Consider the following 20,390-nt stretch of genomic DNA (forward strand, 5'->3'; position numbering starts at 1 on the left):
GGGGCCATTTGTCCTCTATTCCCGGCTTTCAGGCGCTTTCCCCTCCCTGCCGTCTCCCTCTGATTTCCATGTCTTGCCAGTTCGGCTTTTTGAAATGCTTTAAATAGTTATTTAGGAGCCTGCTGCTTGAAAAGAAAGAAAGAAATAGACAAATAGGCTCTATTTCTGCAAGGAAAACCAGGGAACAGCCGCACAGCCCAAACTCCTGTGAGCTAATTCCCTACAGCTCCATCCACTAAAGATACAGGGTGCTTTGACCCATGAATAACCCCATGGTAAGGTGGATGCACACAGACAACCCACACCTTGTCCTTTGCTCAGTGCTTGCCTTTTCCTGCATCCCTACCTGGTCACTTACAGAGAGCAGCGAGGTGATGCTGGGAGCCCAATGGTTATACTGGTAGCAGCTGTGCCCATAGACACTGGTTTGGGGATGGGAGCTGCCTGCTCACGGCCAGTTTTCACTTGCATGATTTTCTACCAGTGCGTATCCCTGCATGGGGCTGAGCCAGAAGAGTTTGGATCAGGCAGGAAGGCGGATGAAAGCCCTGCACTCACAGAGGCCTTCACCTAGAGAGTATAACGTGTACCTGCTGCACATCCAGGACTGCACCATGCATCCGCAGCCACACGTTTGCACAATGAACCGCATCAGAAACAGACAAACAACAAAACGCATGGGACACCAGCACTGGAGACTTCCCTTCTATACTCATCCAGCTTGCCTCAGAGAACACAGAAGTGCCAAAAACCAGTCAGCCTTCCTCCCTTTTTACCTCTGTTGCACATTACGGGGTGAAGTCGGTGCTCTCTGTCTCCCTGCTGCCTCTTTGCACTTTCAACCCAAATATGCAAAACTGCACAAGGAAAGAGAGGTTGAAAACCAGCACTCCACAATAAAAGCCAGGTAATGCACTGTCCTTTAGAGATCTTGCTCTTACACCATCCATTCTTTTACAGCATGATCCCTGTTGGGTGTTATTAGAGGGAAAAGGAGGTAGAGCCCAAACCAGGCAGCATCAGCACGGAAAGCAGCAGCCTCAGTGGCAGGCAGCGCTTTGAATGATCTCATGAATCAGCCGTGACATTATCTACAGTGAAACGCCTGGGAAGGGGTTTCCCATGTCCTACCCTGACCTGGAAGGTTGAATCCACAGGGGCCTGAAGGGCATTTTGATTGCCAAAGACAAAGGCTAAATCAGAAGGAAATGATATTTTATTTAACCTCGGCATCAGGGAGGGGGCCCGAGGGGATGGTAGAGGCAGGGGGGCGGTGACAGGGGCCTGTGGATAACAGGGGCATTCAGCGCAGATCGCTCAGTACCATATGGGCTCCCAGTAGAGCAGCGCGTCCCACCAAAGAGCCAGTTTCCCTCCCCGTGCTGTCAGAGGCTGCCGGAGGAGGGCAGAGCCCTGCGCACAGCCCAGCCTGCTCTGCCATCCTATCCTGCTGCTCGGTGCCAATATGGAATTTCCTTTCGGGAAAGGGCTGTGATAATTGTCCCTCCTATTTACACAGCGCTTTCCAGACAACGTGCCAGACGCCGCAGCCCTTATACAGGCAAAGCTCCCAGGGACACCCTGACTTGGCTCAGGAGCCAGCGAGGGCTCCAAGAGCTGGGTGTTACGCAGGAGCAGGCAGCAGGACTGCAGCCTGGTTGGGGCAGGGACCAGCTCTCCCGTAGGAGCCCCATTCCCAAAGTGTGGCTGGTGACCATAAAAGAAATCAACATCAAAAGGGCTTTGGAGTGGTGGGGTGGGGTGGGCTTGCCTCCTTGTTTACATGGCATTAGAGCTACAAAGGCTTTAAATGCCTTCCCGACATGACATTCCTGTAGGAAGCTGCTGTAGATGTCCCGAGGACCCAGGTGATGTTGGGTGGGTGGGGAAGGGCTGGGTGGGAAGGCAGGGAATGCAGCAGTGCCCTGAGGCAAGGTGGGGCCCACACCACCCTGGGTGGTGGGCTTTATGCAACAAGGCCCTGGAGGAGGGGTGGGGGCAAGGCTGCACAGTACAACCTGTAGTGCCAGCAAGGTGAGGCTGGGTGGTGGAGTCCACTCTGGTCTTGCTCTGATGATGCACTCAATGCCGGGAAGATAAGGTTCATATCTGAACATCTCCAGTTGTTCTGTGAAGCACAGCCTTTCCAGGACTGTTCTCTCCCCGTTTGTGACCGACCCAGAGACACAAAGAGGGTGGATCAGAGAACCAGAGGTGTGAGAAGTGGCAAAGACCGTCACTTGGGATCGTTTCCTCTGGTGTTTCATCAGACCCGGTAGGCACTTTATCGCTTCCTTTGGGAGGTGGTTGCTGTAGCTCTTAGGCGCCCAGGAACAGGTTGTGTTTTGCCAAATTTCTGTTTCACTGTGAGCAGAAAATAGTCATGGATGTCAATATGGATTTTTACAAGTGCAAAGGACTTAGAAGTGACACCCCCCTCCCTCCTTCCCACAGCACCAAAATATCACACGTCAAAGACCCTCCTGCTGAGAGCTGAATTCCCCCTCCACGCAAAGTTCAAGGGCTGAGGCTGGTTCCAAGCGTTTCTATTTCAGACTCTTGGTCTTTGACCAAATCATCGCATTTCAGGCTTGTGCTGAAGACCTGAGGACCATATTTGTTTGTACTCCCTTTGCCCTCAGGGGCCCAGCCACAGCTCCCCCGTACGAGATGCACAAAGGCAGCTGAAAGCCTCAGCCTGCCCTAAGCATGTTCCCCAGATACGTGTTCCCTTAGAGGTCCTGGGTGCTCTGGGGGCAGGTCAAGCACACACCGGTTCTCCAGCTCTGCTGTGCAGGGAACCTACAGCACCAATTGATCTGTGGGGAGCATGACCCAAAGTGTCAAAACAGGGCCTTTAACATTGTGCACTGCCACCAAACCTGTTTGACTGAATTGCAGGTTAAAAAGGCATTGTGCCTGTAATTGTTGGGCTTTAGAGAGCCTGTCTTTTCCTTTAATGAAATACCTTGCTCATTCCATTCGAAAAGGAACCAAAGACTTCTCAGGTTTATGATAAAGCTGTAAAAATTTTATTTACCCCATATTTCCTGCTGGGTTATTTACGAGGCATTTTGTCAGCTCCCATAAAACTGCCTTGTAAAAGGGATTTTCTTACCAAAAAAATAAAATCATTTGTGCGGAACATCTTGAGAGCAGCGAGGACAGAGTTAATGGGATACACACACGTTCCGACCCTGGGAGAAAACAAAACAGAACCAAAGCCAGGCATTGTTGTGCTGCATTAGTTAATAATAGCTTTAGAGCTAAAATCCTGCTCCCACTGATGTTACTAGAAGTTGGTCCTTAATGTAAAATAATCAAAGAACCAGCTGCCATGAATTGTAGAGCCCCAAAATGAACCTGGAATGCATCAAAGCACCCAGAAATCACACTTCTCCCATTGGGATTTCACCAGAAACACCAGCTCAAGAACTTTCCCTTTAAAACATGGTGGCTGGGATTTGTGCGAGTCGTGGATGGATGCAGAGCGTCGCTCAGAGCTGGAACCCAAGGGTGGGTGGGTGTAATACAGTGGCTTTTACCTAGTTAAGGGTCAGCGCTGAAGCAATGAAGCTCCTTGACGCAACCCTGGAGGAAATCCCATGTTGGTCATTGCTGTCAAATGAAGAGGCTGGGCAGAGGAGGAGCAGAACCCACCCGCTCCAGCCGCAGCTGGAGTACATTTGCCTCTCTTGGAGCTCAGCTTTTCAGCTCCATGTCACATGTTTGCATCTGCTCACTTCTCCTTGGTCCAAACTCGCGCATTCTTCCCCCAGCAGTGCTTATGTTCCCTAATCCCAGCGGGAACCGTGGAGCACTAAGTTTGTGGTGCAGCATTGCATCCAACACCCTTCGCTTCCACCCTTGCAGCTTCACTCTGACCCCTCTTACCTCTTGTAGATAAGCAGGACACAGGTAAAAAGCCCTTTCCATGCAGCTTGGCCTGGCTCCCTCAGGAGCCCAGCAAAGGTATTCTAGCTTGGAGGCACTAGGAATATAAAGGAAGCAAGAAAACAATGAATAAAAGTAAAAAACCAGAGAAACGGGGAGGGTTGTTTTAAAACAACAAGAGCTGGATGCTGGGAAGCAGTCAGAGGTCTTTTGTTCTGTGCCTGTACATCGCTTAGCACAACACAACCCCAAATTACAGCCGAGCTCCTTGCTCCTGCTGCTCTGCACAAGTAAAGCAGCAGCAGCCCAGTGTGGGAAACAGGCAAGGAGCCAGGTTTGCAAAGGTATTTAAGTGTGGAAAGACACAAGGGGATATTTATTTACGGATGCTGGTAGAGGTCCTGTTTCCTATGGGAGCCAAGGGGCATAAGGCTCTCAGCTCCAGCTTTATCAGTGCCACCAGGTGTTACCTGCATCTTTGGGTACAGGTAGAGCTGGGTTTACCACTCCTGTCCTTCAGACTTGGTTCTTAAAAGCCACTCTTACCATGGGGTTGCTCTCCTATGCGTCTGCAAAATGCCTTTTGCCTAGCAAGGTCCTGCCTCGATCGCACATGGCAGCATTTAGTAACATGACAGGTCCGTGCTGCTTTGGGCATGCACAGTGCTTGGGATGTGCCTTCCTTTTGCACAGCTGTGTTCGGCAAGGGAGGCAGGAGGTATCTGGGTGACCCTGGGGCCTGGAGCTGGCCAGAAATCCCCCTTGGCCGGATGATGGGGAGGGAAAGGGGGAAGCTGCTAAACTGGGCAGCGGGGGCTTCCAGGGAACCAGAGAGCACTTACATCGAGTGGGATGCCCTCGGAGCAGCCTTCTAGGATCTGAAGGGGGCCTATAGGGATGCTGGGGAGGGACTCTTCATCAGGGACTGCAGTGACAGGACAAGGGGTAACGGGTTCAAACTGAAACAGGGGAAGTTTAGATTGGATCTAAGGAGGAAGTTCTTTCCTGTGAGGGTGGTGAGGCACTGGAATGGGTTGCCCAGGGAAGCTGTGAGTGCTCCATCCCTGGCAGAGTTCAAGGCCAGGTTGGATGAAGCCTTGGGTGGGATGGTTTAGTGTGAGGTGTCCCTGCCCATGGCAGGGGGGTTGGAACTGGATGATCTTGAGGTCCTTTCCAACCCTAACTATTCTATGATTCTATAATGTACCAGACCTGGGCTTTAATAGGCAGCTCAGGAGCTGGCTGTGATCTGAACAGGCAGTTTAGCCATACTGGAACAAACTTCCTCCAGCTCAGCCCTGCCACAAATGTCTGATCCAACAGAAAATGTGCTCTGCAACTGAGAAACCCACCCTAGGCTGCACTAAGTCCACGACACCAACCCAGCAAGCACATCCCAGTTGGACTCACCTGGAACATCCATCAGCTGTCTAGAAACAAGCACAGAGGAACTCCAAAGCAGGGAATGTCGAGAGGAGAACTGTGTCCAAAGGCTCCCTGGATGTGGCTCTGAGGGTTGAGTAGTGGAGAGGGAGAAGGAAAGCCATTTCTATTCCAGATATCAAACAAGCTCTCAGGGAAATTCCTTCTACAGCTAAATTCATTTAAAAAGAAAACACCTTTGCCTCCCAGCTTTCAAGAGGTTTTGGCATCCTTTACAGCCAGCACAGTCAGTTGTTCCAGAATCAACAGTTTTGGTCACTGACTGACAAGGAAGGGCTGCTTCACCTCAGTGCACCAGGGAGAAACCAGCAGACATGTGGCAGACACCTTATTTGCACTGGTGGGACTAACGCTTAGCAAAAGGTGAGCTGGCAGGATGTTAGCATACCGCACGCTCTGACAAAGCACTGGTGATGAGAGAGCCGCTGGCCTCCAGAGCAACCAGTCCGGGGGGAGAGGTTCTGCCCATTCCATCAGACCATTGCGATTAATGGGGCAAATTCCAACATTAAAACGACAAAAACCATCTCCCTGTGCTCCAGGCAGGCATCAGAACATCCAGTGCTTGAGCTCAGAGGCTGGCATAGGAGGGGAAGCATAAAGAGAGGTGGATAGTGGAGATGTGCAATAGCACACACTGAGGTCTCTGAAAAGCTGCTGCCATTGATGGGGGTCCTTGGCAAACGACTCACATGAGGCTCGCAGCTCCCTTCTTTGCAACAGGCTGCGTGATTTCTCTTCCCTGCTGCCAACTGGCAGCAGTGACCAATTTATTTGCATCGAACACAAAGATCCGGGTTGTCTGAAGCCAAGCAGGACCCTCATCGAGGGAAGGCTCTGAGCTATTTAATAAAGTTTGGAGACCAGAGGAGCATCCAGGCTTTCCCACCACAGGAGGAGGAGATGAAATTCTTTAATTGTTTGTGTTTGAGTGAAACTCTTATAAAAAGAGGATTTGGGATTCTGAGGAAGCTTTAGAGCCGAGTCTGACCTTAAGCCGCGTTTCTGCACAGCATCGCACGCTCTCACACTGCGCTCCCAGCACCCACTCTGGGAACTCAGCCCTCACGCACATCCCCCTTGCTCAGGCACACGGAGGGTCTCAGGGAGGCAACAGTTATCCTAAGGTTAGTACAGGACCTTTTGGAGCCTGGGGTCCGGGCAGCTTAAAGGAAGCTGTGTCTCTCATGGGCAGACCAACACAGACGGTCTGCAGCCCGTTACAGCTCAGTTCTCCAGTTACTAGAAATCACAGCAGTTTGGATCCCAGACTACTTTTCCCATTGGGTTATATCCTTATCCCCAGTTTGAGCACATCTGCAACATTTAACATATTCTTGTCTCATTGTACTCCACAGGATCCTTTTATCGCAGTGCTCAGACTTCCCCAAAGAGCAGGCAAATCAGGTTTAGCATGTGGATTTGGCTTTGAATGAGAGCGATCTCACAGGACAGGCAATGGTCATACTTTTGCCCTCATTCAGGACTGAAGTGCTGTGAGCCTGGTAAGTTGGCTGCTATTTGGGCCCGAACAAGGTCCTACCTCCTTGTGATTCAGCCCAGATTTGGAACTGACACTCACAACATGAGGTGTAGGAACACAAGCAGAGCAGCCACCAGCCCAGGTGCATGCTGGAAATGAGAGCTGAAGGATCTGAATTTCCTAAACCACAAACAAGCTCATTACTGCGGTAGTCAGACTATGTGGCATCTCTTCATCTTGATAAAACCAAACTGGTTTGGGGTGCTGTTGGGGTTTTTGTTTCATTTTAAATCGATAGATATAGGGGCTGCTGGGGGCTGTTTTCATTTCTTAAACCTTGAAGATTCTCTGCCTCTTAAATCTCTGCCCTCCACCTCTCATTCACAAGTCACTCTAGAGATGATGAGGTGCCTCTCCCTTACAGGCTCTATGAGTTCTGGTGTCATTCTAAACATCATAGCTTTGGGTAGAGAATATCATCAAAGCTGTGGCAAAAGCACAGGCTTGAGGGTGAAACACAGAACAATCCCTTTGGCTCAAAAGATGCCAAGCTGTTTGGCATTTGGCCTCAAATGCCACCTGGGATGGTGTAAATCTTGCTAAGGAGACCATGTAACCAAACTGACAATAGAAAAAGAGTGATGGCAGGAACGACTGGATACCTTTTTACCCCAAATGATCCCATTTTTACCTGCTATATCTCTATGGGGAGTAACTAAAGAGACTGGGGCTTTTCAGTCTAGGAAGTAAAGCGAGAGACTGTAACAGAGGTCTCTAAACTGCTGTGTGGTGCTGGCAAAGGTGAGTTGGGAACAGCCCTTGACCACCTTTCCCAGCCATTGGGGAAGCCAGGAGGAGGCAGAATCAGCACAAACAGCACCCGGGCAGCAAACCTGCAGCCTGACCCCACTGAGGCTCTGCTTTGAACTAGCACTAAGGAGGGCTACCAGCCCTGGAGAGGCTCCCTGGAGCTAGCACCAAATCTCTGCATGCTCAGCTGAAGGTCTGGTTAATGACAGGGAACCTTTGTGAGAGGCCTTGCGATGTTCATCAGCCGGAGCATGGCACAGCGGGCTTCCAATTCTCATGCCGCAGTCCTGGTTTGACCGCTGTTTTATCGTATGGCATTAACAGAACACGTCTAACTGAGGGCTTGGCTTATGATGGGTGCCAAACCAGCAGCATCCAGGGGCCTGTAGTCTAAAATTCAGCTCAACTCATCAACTTGTAGAGGAGAAGGACAGCCTTTGCCTCTGGTGCTGCAGGAGGACGGGACTTCACCCAGCTAACTGTGTGTATTTGATTCACCAAGTGTTAATTGTGCACGTTTGGTTGTGCAGCCTGGGTAGATGAACCCCAGCGTCCCAGGGTAAGCTGGCAGAGGGCAGAACCATCTGCAAAGTGGGAAATGGGAACAAGGAGGGGAAAAGTTGAGGGTTGTGCTCTGGAAGAGAACGCAAACCTTATTTATTTTTCCTAGTCTTGGGCTCCGGTGCCAGGCTTCTCGGGTTCGACACCTCCTGGCACAGGAACAAACCCAGCCCCATCTCAGGAGCTGGCTGAGGAATGCTCAGGCTCACTTGGTTAGCTCTATTTCTGCCACAGAAACAGCAATCTTTCTACTTTCAACATCAATAACACCAGTTATTCTCCCAAAGAATTATTATCAACAATTCCTTTGCTATATTTACAAAGAAGCAGGGCTATTCTTAGAGGAAACACTAAAAAAGCCATTTTATTTCGCTTTCTTGGCAGTTAGACAAAAATGTAAGGAATGTAGTCAGTTAAAAACATCAAATCCCCAGCACGAGCCTATAAGAGCTTTCTAATGCATATTTACAATATAGAAAGCAGCCACTTTCCTGTTTTGTAGAACAAACAGGGAACCTTCTCTTTTCTTCCTAGCTGGTCCTGAAGACCAAGCATCAAGTCGGACATAGAATGCTGCTTTTAATGGTGTGGGTTGTAAATTTTTAATGCCTAGAAAATGGGACTTAATGCTACAGCCTGCTTTCCCTAAAAAGGAATTAGAGGCAAATTTTACTGCTGGTTTTAGGAAAGTTCTCAATTGGCAGCCCTGGGTATCTAAATACTCCTTTAGCCACAGTTTGGTTTGCCATAGGGAACAGCAGTGTTAGCAGAGCTCACATCCTACAGTACCGCTGGTGGCTCTGGGGAAGGCACTGTATTCCCACAGGGACACAGCTCAGTACGGGGACACTGGGGTTTGGGAACAGAAGCAGGGGACCGCACCACTATTCCCATACATGCAACAGCATCTCAGCCTCTGAATACCACCAGGAAAGCCTCTATCTTAGGGGCATTACTTACTGCTTAGGAAGGAGACTGTGGTGCAGCCAGGTCCCAGCTCCCCTGCTGACACTGAAAGCAAACAAGCAGAAGACATAGGTTATAGCTGTAGGTTTAGGGGGGGTCAATGAGCGCAGCTCTTACATGGTGAAAACGGACAAATGCTACCAATGGTATTGCTACCAATAGCATTTCTATTGCACAAAGCCCCAAAGATGCCCAAATGGATGTGACAATACCTCCTTTAAAGAATAGTCTATTCCATGGGGAAATGAAGAAACTCAGTCTTTTGGGATTCTGCCCCTATTTTTCTCACGTTTACCTGCATTGGAGACCTCCTGGTCTCCTGAGCCAGCTTGAAATGGAAGATTTGGGAAGGCTTCAGATCCCATTCCCCAGACTTCAAATGATCTCAGGTCTCCCAGGCTAGAGGGGGACTGGAATCGTACTCCCCTATCCCGTCCTCTGAACCACATCACTGCTGCTATTCTGTTGCTAGCAAGCCTGTTGTTTCAGATATATTTTCAGTGGGTTCCTCCTGAGCCTTCCTCAGGGAGGTGATAAAACTGCCTTTGGAGCACTGTACAAGTTTTTGCTTTCATAACCGATATTCATTGCATTCACTGAATTTCTCCAGCTTGCTATTTCATTAAACAAGATAAGGACCAAAAAGGACAAAATCCTTCCTTGTCCTGCGCTGAATCAGTGCTCTGAAAGTGGAAATGAGTTTGGTTTCCTTTGCCCAAATAGTGCTGGCCACAGCCCTGAAAGCGTCATCCTGCTCCCAGCCAGGAGGGCAGCCTGGTGCTGCAGCACAGGTATGTCACAGTCATCCTGCAGCACAAGCAGCCAGGCTCGGACACATTAGCCCATCGCGGTGCCCTGCCACACGTGTCAAAAGCAGCAGGAGAGCAGCTTGGCTCCCGCTGCCGTGCCATGGTGCAAGGCAATGCCAGCTCAGAATGAATCCTAAACCAGCCCATAATCACACTGCAGTGAAGGGACAGGGCCATGGGGAGTAATTCCTCCTTGTGGCAAATGATGCAACCCTGACCATGATTTCGATGGGCTTTTGTGATCTGTCCCATAACCATACACTTCTCTTTCTGTTTCAGAGCCATCGGAACGAAACAAGCCCTCAACCGGAGGAAACCAGGGAGGGAATGACCACACTTGAAGCAAGGGAGAGGAAACTCGTTGTGCCTTTGGCTCCCATGCGCTGCCATGTAACAGTGTCATCATTGTAGGAAGTGTCAATAAGATACCAACAGGGTAAACAATTGTCAGACAGATTTTCACAGAGGCGGTTGACTGGACCATGGCTGCTTTGTACACAATGCCAACGCAGTGTCATTCCTAATGGGGGAATTTATACAGCGTAATTATGCCAGCATTTGCTCCAGGCTGCACACTGTTGCATTATAAACCTGGCCACTGCCATGTGATTAGGCAGAGCTTTAAATAACACTGAAAGTAATTATATCAAGCAAGAGAAGAGAAGTGGTGCATTCCAGAGCTTGCCACGTACCGGCCCCTGAAGGGGTTAGCGATGGATGGTGGTGTCCCCTTTATTGCTGGAAGTTTTGATACCTTAGGCCACATCCTGATCACCTGACACACAAACACCTTAAGGACCCTCTTAGTTTGGCCCCTGTAATTATGGAGCAAAGGGGACTTATATGAGGTGTGATAAGATTCCCGGATGATTGGATGTAGATGCATGCGATTGAAATGCAAAGAGCATGGAGGCAGCCTCACATAGCAGCACATGGCCAAAGGGGCTTTGCATCAGAGAGATCTGGCTGCGTGCTTGCAGGCATACAGGGATGTCAGGCACCCTGTCGTCGGTGGCCTGAGGGCTAAGGGCTGCTCCAGGGTTGCTCTGGCTGCAGCAAAGGGCAGGTATTCCTCCGGTGGCACTGGAATGAGTAAAGCTCCTCCAGTCCTACATGAGCATGGTGTCACATCACCAGTGCTCTGCAAAGGTGAGGGCTCCATCCTCCTGTGAGGGACAGAAGAGGGATCGTAGAATCATAGAATCATGGAACGGTTTGTGCTGAAGGGACCTTAAAGCTCATCCAGCCCCAACCCCTGCCTCGGGCACGGACCCCTTCCACTGGAGCAGCTTGCTCCAAGCCCCTGTGTCCAACCTGGCCTTGAGCACTGCCAGGGATGGGGCAGCCACAGCTTCTCTGGGCACCCTGTGCCAGCGCCTCAGCACTCTCACAGGGAAGAGCTTCTGCCTAAGAGCTCATCTCAGTCTCCCCCCTGGCAGGCTCAAGCCATTCCCCTTGGCCTAAGAGAAAGTGATCACTGGATTAAGGGGGAGCAGATCACAGGGCTATGCGATGCTCCTACTTTGCACTTACTGTCAGAAGAGCCCTAAGCAGCTGGCATCCACAGATCCCCCTTTCCCAAAGCGAAAAACCCAGATCCTTGGCTTTCCAAGTCATGCTGAGCTTCAGCCCTGTGAGGGGGACAAAGCTGGCTGATACCTCCCTTGCTCTAGCCCTGGTCCCTCAGGGCTGTTACAGACTATTCCAGTTTGCAGCAGCTCTCTCCAGGGCTGTTACAATGGTTGGGAGTTGCTGTCACATCTTTGAGTCTTGCTCAGTCCTGCCTTCATTCCTCCCTCTGTGTCACACAGGGCATTTCCCCTTCCCTTTACCTTCTCTTTCTGACAAATGCTCCGTTGGACCTGGAGACCACAGAGGTTTCACGTCTCAAGAGCTCAAAGGATCTGAGATGTTGCAGCCAAATCATAGCAGATCACAGTCAGAAACGCTGCTGTTGCTGGTGCCTCACAGTACCTGCTCTAAGAGAGGCTGAGGCACTCAGACTGTACAGACACACTTTGAGAAACCAGGTGGATAATTCATGGGTCCCCACTTCTTTTTCTACCTGGCCTGAAGAGCTACAGACACCACCAACTACTTGTGGTATCCCAGCGTTTCTGCTTTTGTCTGGGATGGGGATTAAACCAGGCACTAGATTGACAACAGAAATAACAGAATGGTGGAGGATTAGCCAGATCTTTCCAGATCTCAGCAAGAACGTTCCCTTTGGGTTTATGAGCAGGCATTGGAATAGATTTCAATTGCTCTGCTCTGATTCACCCTGCCCTGCTGCAAGGGTAATCCTGGGCTGTGCATCCTGTTTGAGCTGCGGCTGAGCTCCATGCAGAGGTGTCTGCCTCTGTTCACAGCTGCTTTCCATGGCTCCCACCCTGAGGCTGCCACCTCCTCTGATCTGCCAGTGGAACTATTTGTGGTGTCAACTATTTGTGCCAGCTCCATCAAAATACCAGCATTGAATGGGCTTTAAAACAGAGAAGCCACATAGGTCTGCACTGGGATGGGACTAAGTGGAGAACTGCTGTTAACCAGCATGTTCAGGTCAATGCCTTGAGCAAGAACCAGGACAAACATCCATACAAGGGATATAATGTACCAGCATCAGAAAAAATGGGCTGGAGGCAGTGGCTCTGCAGCATTCCAGCTCTCCTGTCCTACATGGTCTCCCTCTTTTCCACTCCCTTTCTCACTTGACCCTGTAACAGAGCTGCCTCAACACGTTGAGCTGACACAAAACTAACCCAACCAAAACCGACTTTCTTCCTGCTGCTCAGCATCCCGAGCAGGATCCAGCGAGCCCCAGAGCCAGCGGGAGGGTGCAGGCTGCTGGGCAGCCACAGCACAGGTATGTTACTGCAACAAGAAGGGTCTCCCTAGGCCTTAGACTTAAAATCTGCATTGTCAAGCTGTGAAAATAAAAGATGCCGTGGATGGAACAGAGTAAATCCGAGTTTCAAAGGAGAGGAAGAAGGAGGAGGGGTGAAGAATGAAGGGCTGTGAGAAAAGAGGTGCATGTTTTGAACAAAAGCACCAGTGTTTCATAGGACGGGATTTCTCCCGAGTTTCTTGAAGTCTGGTAATTTCACATCCACTTCTGGATGGTAATTCCCAGTCATTAGAGCTTTTCTAATCATCGGCTCTTCTAATGGGGCCAACCTTGTAAAGCTGCTGCTGCATTTATCAAACGTGCAGTCATGTATGTGCACACATTGTGTGTGTCAGCTGTGAAAGAGGAAGTAAAACCCAACACCCCAATCACATTTTCCATCTGAGGTGCTTCACCTCAGTGTAAGTAGCTCAAAACCCCCCAAATCTTAGCTGCTGAGTGAAACACTGTGTGATTGGTTGGCTGGCTTGCTGTGATTGACCTTCGGCACCCCCCTGGTCCAGAATACCTGGATACCCACCTGGACTGGGTTTTCATTTGGAACTTGATGGGAGTTTGACACCAGGGGTGCTTTTAGCTAAGAGCAACCTGGTGTTTGCTCGCAACTGTGTCACATGAGTGGAAATGTCACTCAGCGCTGCACTAGCGAGTTCTGGCTGGAGCTGTCTATGGCTCTTGCTCTGACCACTGCAGTGGTGAACTGGCAGACCTGGTCCATACCGGCCCCTCACCAAAACAGAGCACTGGGAGGTGGTGTTGCCTTAACACTGCCAGTGCCCTGGGGTATCCAGCCCATCTCACCTAACAAACAGGTAAATCAAGAGAGGCTTCACTCTGAGCTGCTTACCTGCTCCATCCCACTGGGGCTGGCGGATGCTCCAGTCCCAAGCTGTGCTGGGGAGCTGTGGTTCTGAGGCTTTTGGGCAGGTTCAGTTCTTGTTCTGAGATAGCTGAGCAGAGATTTCAGGAGTCTTCCTGCTTCTTCCACATCTCAGCAAGAAAAAAGAAATAGAGGAAAAGAATTGTTAGATTCTCCTGTACTAAAATGGTCTAAAAAGTGAATTGAAGTGGCTCTGCCCCTTCTCTTGAGCTTTTCGGAAATAAAACCTGTGGTTTTGAGTGTTAAAAAGTGAAAATGATGGAGACATTGGATGAAGTGGGGTGACTGGTCGGGACGAGCAGAAGGGATGCACTGAGAGAAGGAGAGCAAGGAAAAGGCACACTGAAGAACAAGGGGGTAAAGGCTGGTGGACGGAGAAGGCTGTGGTGTGGCAAAGGAACCCTTGCAGCAGCACCAGCATCCCAGGAGCTGCAGCCAGCCGGCACGGCTCGCTCCCGGCCTCCAGCCTGGTCCAACTGCAACAACATCTGTTACACTTGAGCTCTGCTGGGTTAGTGGCATGTTTGTTTAATTGTGGGCCTGGTTTGTTATTTTGCTTCCCATTAGGAAGCTGAAGAAAGGAGGAGGAGGGTGTTTTCATTCTGGGGAGCAGTTTGCCAGGACAATGAGGTTTTTTTCCATGGCACTGGGTAGTCAGAACTAGCTGTACCGCTCCTCGACAAGGCAGACGCCTCTGAGGCCCATTGTTCAACCTGATGCATTAAGGGCTCACACTTGTAATGTTGGCGCTGATCCCCCTCTCCCATTGTGCGAGCAGAATGGGCTGAGAAAGGAGAGCCTGTCCTCTTTATGTGGCAGCAGGAGCAGGAGGAGCAGCGGTGGCGAGGCTCTCCCTGCAGCAGCAGTGGTGGGGAAGGGGGTGGTGGCTTCAGAAGCCTCCCTGGTCGCTCGCAGAGCAGCCGCCCGCCTTTCACTCCCTGCTGGAGCTCCTCCTGTTTCCCCAGATTCGCCCCAGAGTATCATGGAAAACCGGCTCTTTCCTTGCGGAGCATTTGGGGTTTTTTTTTGGTTTCATGAAGTGTGAGAATTGTTGGAAGTGGAATTTTCTAGGGCTGAACTGACAGCCCTGGAGACCTCCTACAGCTGCTCCGTGCACCTCCTGCTCTGACCAAGGTGGTGCTGTCAAAGGCCTTCCAGGGCATCTCTGCCAGGGTGATGCTTTGGCTTTGTCCAAGCCCCCAGAAAGGCATTGAGCTTGTAAGAGGAGCTGCTGCATGCAGCCATGCCCTGTTGTGCTTGTCTTAGAATCAGAGAATCATAGGATAGTTCGGGTTGAAAAGGACCATCCAGTTCCAACCCCCCTGCCATGGGCAGGGACACCTCACACTAAACCATCCCACCCAAGGCTTCATCCAACCTGGCCTTGAACACTGCCAGGGATGGAGCACTCACAACCTCCCTGGGCAACCCATTCCAGTGCCTCACCACCCTAACAGGAAAGAATTTCCTCCTTATATCCAATCTAAACTTCCCCTGTTTCAGTTTTAACCCATTACCCCTTGTCCTGTCACTGCAGTCCCTGACGAAGAGTCCCTCCCCAGCATCCCTATAGGCCCCCTTCAGACACTGGAAGGCTGCTATGAGGTCTCCACGCAGCCTTCTCTTCTCCAGGCTGAACAGCCCCAACTTTCTCAGCCTATCTTCATACAGGAGGTGCTCCAGGTCTTGCTCTAAAGCAGGACAGATGACCAGCTTTCTGAGCATTAAGAGACACGAGAAAGCAACAACTGGCACAAAAGAGCATCAGGAATGGCAATGGGTTGATGAGGCTTCGTACAGTACATTTCTCACGAGCCTTCATCACTGCTTAAACCCAGAGACCCCAACTCAAACCACTGCACCCAGACTTTGTACCTACTGCAGCAACGTGGTGAGTTCACAAGGGTCTTCCCAGACATCTCTGCTTAAAAAGCAAAATACCCGAACAAAAACATTTCCTTAAACTTATGGATGGATTAAAATAACAAAACAGAACTGGGCTTCAGAAGCTTAAATTTAAACCTAAATTAGTGAGCAGGAAATACAAACAGAGCCTGACTTTGCAAACAGTTACATATGCAAGAATCCTGGGCACTCTGAGCGGCAGGGGAAGGATCAAGTGTCTAAACAGACGTATGGGGACCGGAGCCTGCCAGGGCTGGCCCTGACCCTAAGTGCTTCAGGCACTGTCCCGGTCAGAGCTGTACAGCAGGAACCCACCACTGACCCCAGGAACAGCCCACAGCTGTCCAGAACCTCACCAGCAGAAACAAGGTGCTTGCACCCTGAGCAAGCTGGACTGAAGCATCAGGAAAACCAGGGGAAAACGTTCAGTGAAGTCAGAAGGGAGGTGCAGACTCTGAAGATGACTGTGAAAGTGCTTCCCACCTCCAGCTGTGCAGCCCTGATTTGGTGGGTACCTTCAAAGGAGGACACAGCTGCGGATGGGTGCATCATGGGGACCCCAAACCTCACCCCCAGGCCTGTTGTCTTTAGAAAAGAGCTTTACCCAAGTAGGAGTCTTGCTATTAAGGCTCACTTTACTGAGCTAATTCCATCCACCTTCAACTCTACATGCCTTGACCACTACAAACCACAGCTTCCAGCCCCGCAGATCAAGAAGTGAAGTGCCAATTCTGAACATCCAAGTGGGCAGAGGAGGACTTGTGAGCAGTGCCTGTTTCTGAAGGCCCATCTCTGCCGGCTGTGGCTATGATTTAACAGCCATGCTGGCTGGGCAGGACTCTGCCTTCCTTCCAAACATGTGCCTTCCACACTGCAATCACCATCTTGCCGTGCCTGTCCCAGCACACGATCTCAAGGGAGAGGAGGCATCATCATACCTGGTACCTCTGCAGAGCACCAAGTCCTCCTTCATCCTCTGCTAGCATCAGCCTGGCTAAAACAGCACCTTTCCTTATGGAAGCCACATGTGGAAAGAGTGGCCTGATACAAAACTCGCCTCTGCAGGGCAGAAATCCAGCCTCAGCTTTTGCCAGCCACAACTCCCTTGGTTTTCCATATAAGATGCAGTTTGCTAATGTAAGCCAAGGCGGCTGGAGCCTGTGGGTGCTGCTGCACGAATGCTTTAAGCCATGGAAAGTCAGTTTTTTTGGGATCTGGTACTAAAATGACTTCATGGAACACTGCAGCTCCCAGCTGCTTGGGCACCAGCTTCAATCTCAGCTGGTGACAAGGGGACCATGGACACAACAATCCGTGGTCAGAGGCTTGACAGCACTGTAATTTAACTCGATTTTAAGGTCTGCACGGAGGGAGCATTCAAGCGAGGTCTCCTGCTGCAGGGCTGAGCTGGGACTCGGTTACAGAACAAGTGTCCATTAGCGCAGGAGGCAGCGCAGATGCTATCTGGCTCTGGCATTATCCCCTCGCTGGTCTAGCTTCACTTTGGGCAGTTAACATCTTGATGACATTATGAGTGGGGCTGGGGGCAAACTGTGGCCACGGCCAGATTAACAGTGCACGCAGGGATTCGCTTGGGCACTGCCTGCTAACACAGCTCGCTGCTGCTGCTGCTGCTCCTCATCAGGACTTCCCTAGTCCTGCAGTGCCCTGTGGCTGTACCAGAGCCATCTCTTCCAAACCACCACGCTGAAATAGGGTGAACTTCAATAAAACCACTAAGGAAAACCCATCATCGAGCTCCATCCCCAGCTGTGGTGAGCAGGGGGCAGAGAGACATTCACTGCTTTGCTGGGTGAAGCGTGGGATGCCAGGGAAACCTCTTCCATGGCGTTCAAGCCCAGCAGAGCATCCACCACCCCGCAGCCAGGGGCGGGCGGTGTTTGCTTAAGCCGGGGCTGGTTTCTGGTTTTCACAGGGATGTGATAATTGCATTTAGATAGCGCTGTCTCTCTGCTGGCTCCTCGCAGGCCTCTCCTGGCCCCCCAGCAGGGCTCATTCAAAAGCGGCTCCGCTCTCAATGACACCCACAAGGTTTTCAAACAGAAACAACCAGCGGTGGCTCTCTGCAGAAATAACAAAGGGACCCAATTACAAGCAAATGTGTGGAAGGGTCCCAGGGCCGGCTGGGGGCAAATTAGGGCCAATTAAAGGTCAAAATGATTTAAGGTATAAGGACAAGAGAGAAGGGAAGCAATTGGTCAGATTCCTGCACAGAATAAGCGTCTGGGGCTCAGTTGGGATATGGTTTAGGGCCCAAATGGGGGATAAACTTCAGAGTTGGGGCTCTGTCTGGTTTTCACAGTGGGTAATTCATCCTTTCTGCTCCATCCATGCTTGGGAAGGTGCTCGGTGTGCCCACAGTCACCAGTGCACCTCCTGTGAGCCCTGCTGCGACCCAGCCCAAGGCAATTTGTGTGGCCTTATGCAAGCTCCAGCCCTTGGGCAGCAGCAAGGGGACAAGTTCTACTGTCCCCCTCAGGCTGTGTGGAGCTCTGGTTATTGCTGCTGAGGGGTCTCAATGTGATGCTGAATGAGCTTTAAGGTCCTTTCAACCCTACCCAGCCTGGGATTCTCTGAATCAGTCATACTCTACTGAGATTCACAACCCTTGTGCATGAAACCATCCATTCCTCCTGCTACCCAGCCATCAAAGCCAAAGGAAAAGCAACTTTCCCCTGACCCAGTGACAGAGCTTCCCTCATTAGGACCTCTGTTCCCCTGCCTTCATAGATGAGATCACCTTCACCCACCTGGAGAAGCTGAAATCTCATCCAGGACTGGTACATACAGCACTTGGATCTATAAACGGGATGAGGACTTGACACTGAGCTTCCTTCCAGGACCAGTCCCTCTGCCTGCAGCCGGCACAAATACCCAGAAACCCAGGTGCAACGAGTAAAGCGTGATAAATACTTTCACCAGCTCTATTTAAAACCAGAGATGCCGGTCAGCCTGCTGCTTGCTGCCGAAACAGAGGAGCCATTTGAAAGAAGTAACCGGGGTTTAGATTTCAGACACCCCTTGCGGGGGGGCAAGTGCTGAATTCAGGAGAAGACTCAGGGCAAAGAAGTCCTGACATAACATTTTGACCAGCCCATGCTGCCGGTTGGCTTGTTATAAGAAAGAAAATGAAACTAATTGGGGAGAAATGGCACCACGAATGCCTTCACCCAATTACTCATCATCCTGCGACATCTTCATCCTCCCCTACCTGAGCTGTCTGGAAACATCTGATGATGGGTGACACATTTCCATGCAGACTTGCTTTAGGAACCCACAAACCTAAAAGAAAAAAGGGGAAAAAAAAAAAAAAAGTGAGAAAAAGCAGTTTAAACCCATCTTACAACTGGCTGTAAAGCACGCAGCCCTGTCCCACCTCATCCTGCCCCTTCCTACCATCTCCAGCTGGAAAAAGAGACCATAAAGCAGTTTTGTGCAGCCACATGTAAATCCCCTGTCTCTGTTAAGGCGAGAGATTAGCCTGTTAACAAAGTTACCTTGTCACCTACCCTGCTTAATCCCTGCATTTCAAAGTGTGATTTTATGGAGCGCCTGGGAGCTGAAATCTGCTGTGTGCTATTTATTTATTCCTGCAGTTAAATCGCTCCCCACTTCTTTTAATTCACCTGGAGCTCAAAACACGGTTTTTTTGCCTTGCTGAAAGCGGTGACTTTTGGGAGGCAGCACCTCTGCCTTTGTATTCATCTTAATGCGTTTAAGGGGCTGAGGCAGTGCAAAGACCCCCCTCGTCCCCCTCTCCCCGCACCTTCCCAGACGACAGTCAGTCTGCACATAGCACATAGGGCTGGTGCTGCAGCCGAGTGTCCTGGCCATAAATCTGTCAATACAAAGAGAACAACACACACACAAAAAATGCGGCTAAAACCAAGAAATGCAGCGTAATTACAGGTTCATTATTGCAAACAAAAGCATCCCCCGATCCCACCCTTTTGGCAGGGACCGGAGCAATTCAAACAGGCTCATTATGTAGTTACCTAGCCAGGGTCAGAGCCTCCTGAATAGCTGCTGTGGCTCTGCTTATTATCCAGGCCTGGACGCTGGGAACGTGGAGGAGCAGGAGTGCTGGGAGCAGCGAGGCTCGAGGTCTGCTCTCCCCTCCCTTCCCACCTATTGTGATCTCCATCCTCAGAGGATCGGCCTCTACTCACTTTACACCGTGTTTATCCATGGTGAGAGGTGCCAGGCTGACAACCTTAGAGACCCAAGTCCTGTGCTTGTCTATGCAGTGGGTACAGCACGAACAGGGGAGCTTGGGTGCAGCAGCAGGCATGGGGAGGGGGACAACAGTTTGGTCTCCATTGTCTGCTCTATTTCCCCTCCAAAACCTCCTGTCACCAGGCTGGATGGGGCTGACCAAGGCACACGGCTCCCACAGCCCATCCAGCAAACCCCTCTCTGCTTGGAAAGGGCTCGCAGCTAACCTGGGCTGGGAAAATCACAGCTTCCCAGCTCATCCTGAATTTCCCAGAAGTTTGGGGGAATTCACAACACAACCGAGCCTCCTTGGGCCACCCCCAAAGCCTTTGCCCAAGACATCTCCTGCAGCTCCATCCCATCCCGTCCCATCCCTCCTTCCCCACACGCAGGCGCTGGCAGAGGCACGAGCAGCGCAGGGATGTCTCCAGCCTGAGCTCCCTTTCTCACCGGGCCGGGAAGCGGTGTGAAGTCCCCTTCGCCACCACGTGCCCCTTC

At 50.8% G+C, this 20,390-nt stretch overlaps 1 long non-coding RNA gene across 1 annotated transcript; it reads right to left on the reverse strand.

Annotated features, from left to right (window-relative positions):
- Positions 1 to 1,198: 1,198 nt before the first annotated feature.
- Positions 1,199 to 18,647, reverse strand: LOC136018461 (uncharacterized). The gene is made up of 7 exons (XR_010614424.1): positions 18,428 to 18,647; positions 13,719 to 13,861; positions 9,152 to 9,202; positions 5,305 to 5,403; positions 3,895 to 3,991; positions 3,119 to 3,197; positions 1,199 to 2,364 (listed from the first exon to the last, which is right to left on the reverse strand). It is a non-coding gene; the product is annotated as an uncharacterized LOC136018461 (long non-coding RNA).
- Positions 18,648 to 20,390: the final 1,743 nt, after the last annotated feature.

This window comes from Lathamus discolor, chromosome 7, assembly GCF_037157495.1.
Source record: "Lathamus discolor isolate bLatDis1 chromosome 7, bLatDis1.hap1, whole genome shotgun sequence".
In the NCBI taxonomy this organism is placed as follows: domain Eukaryota; kingdom Metazoa; phylum Chordata; class Aves; order Psittaciformes; family Psittacidae; genus Lathamus; species Lathamus discolor.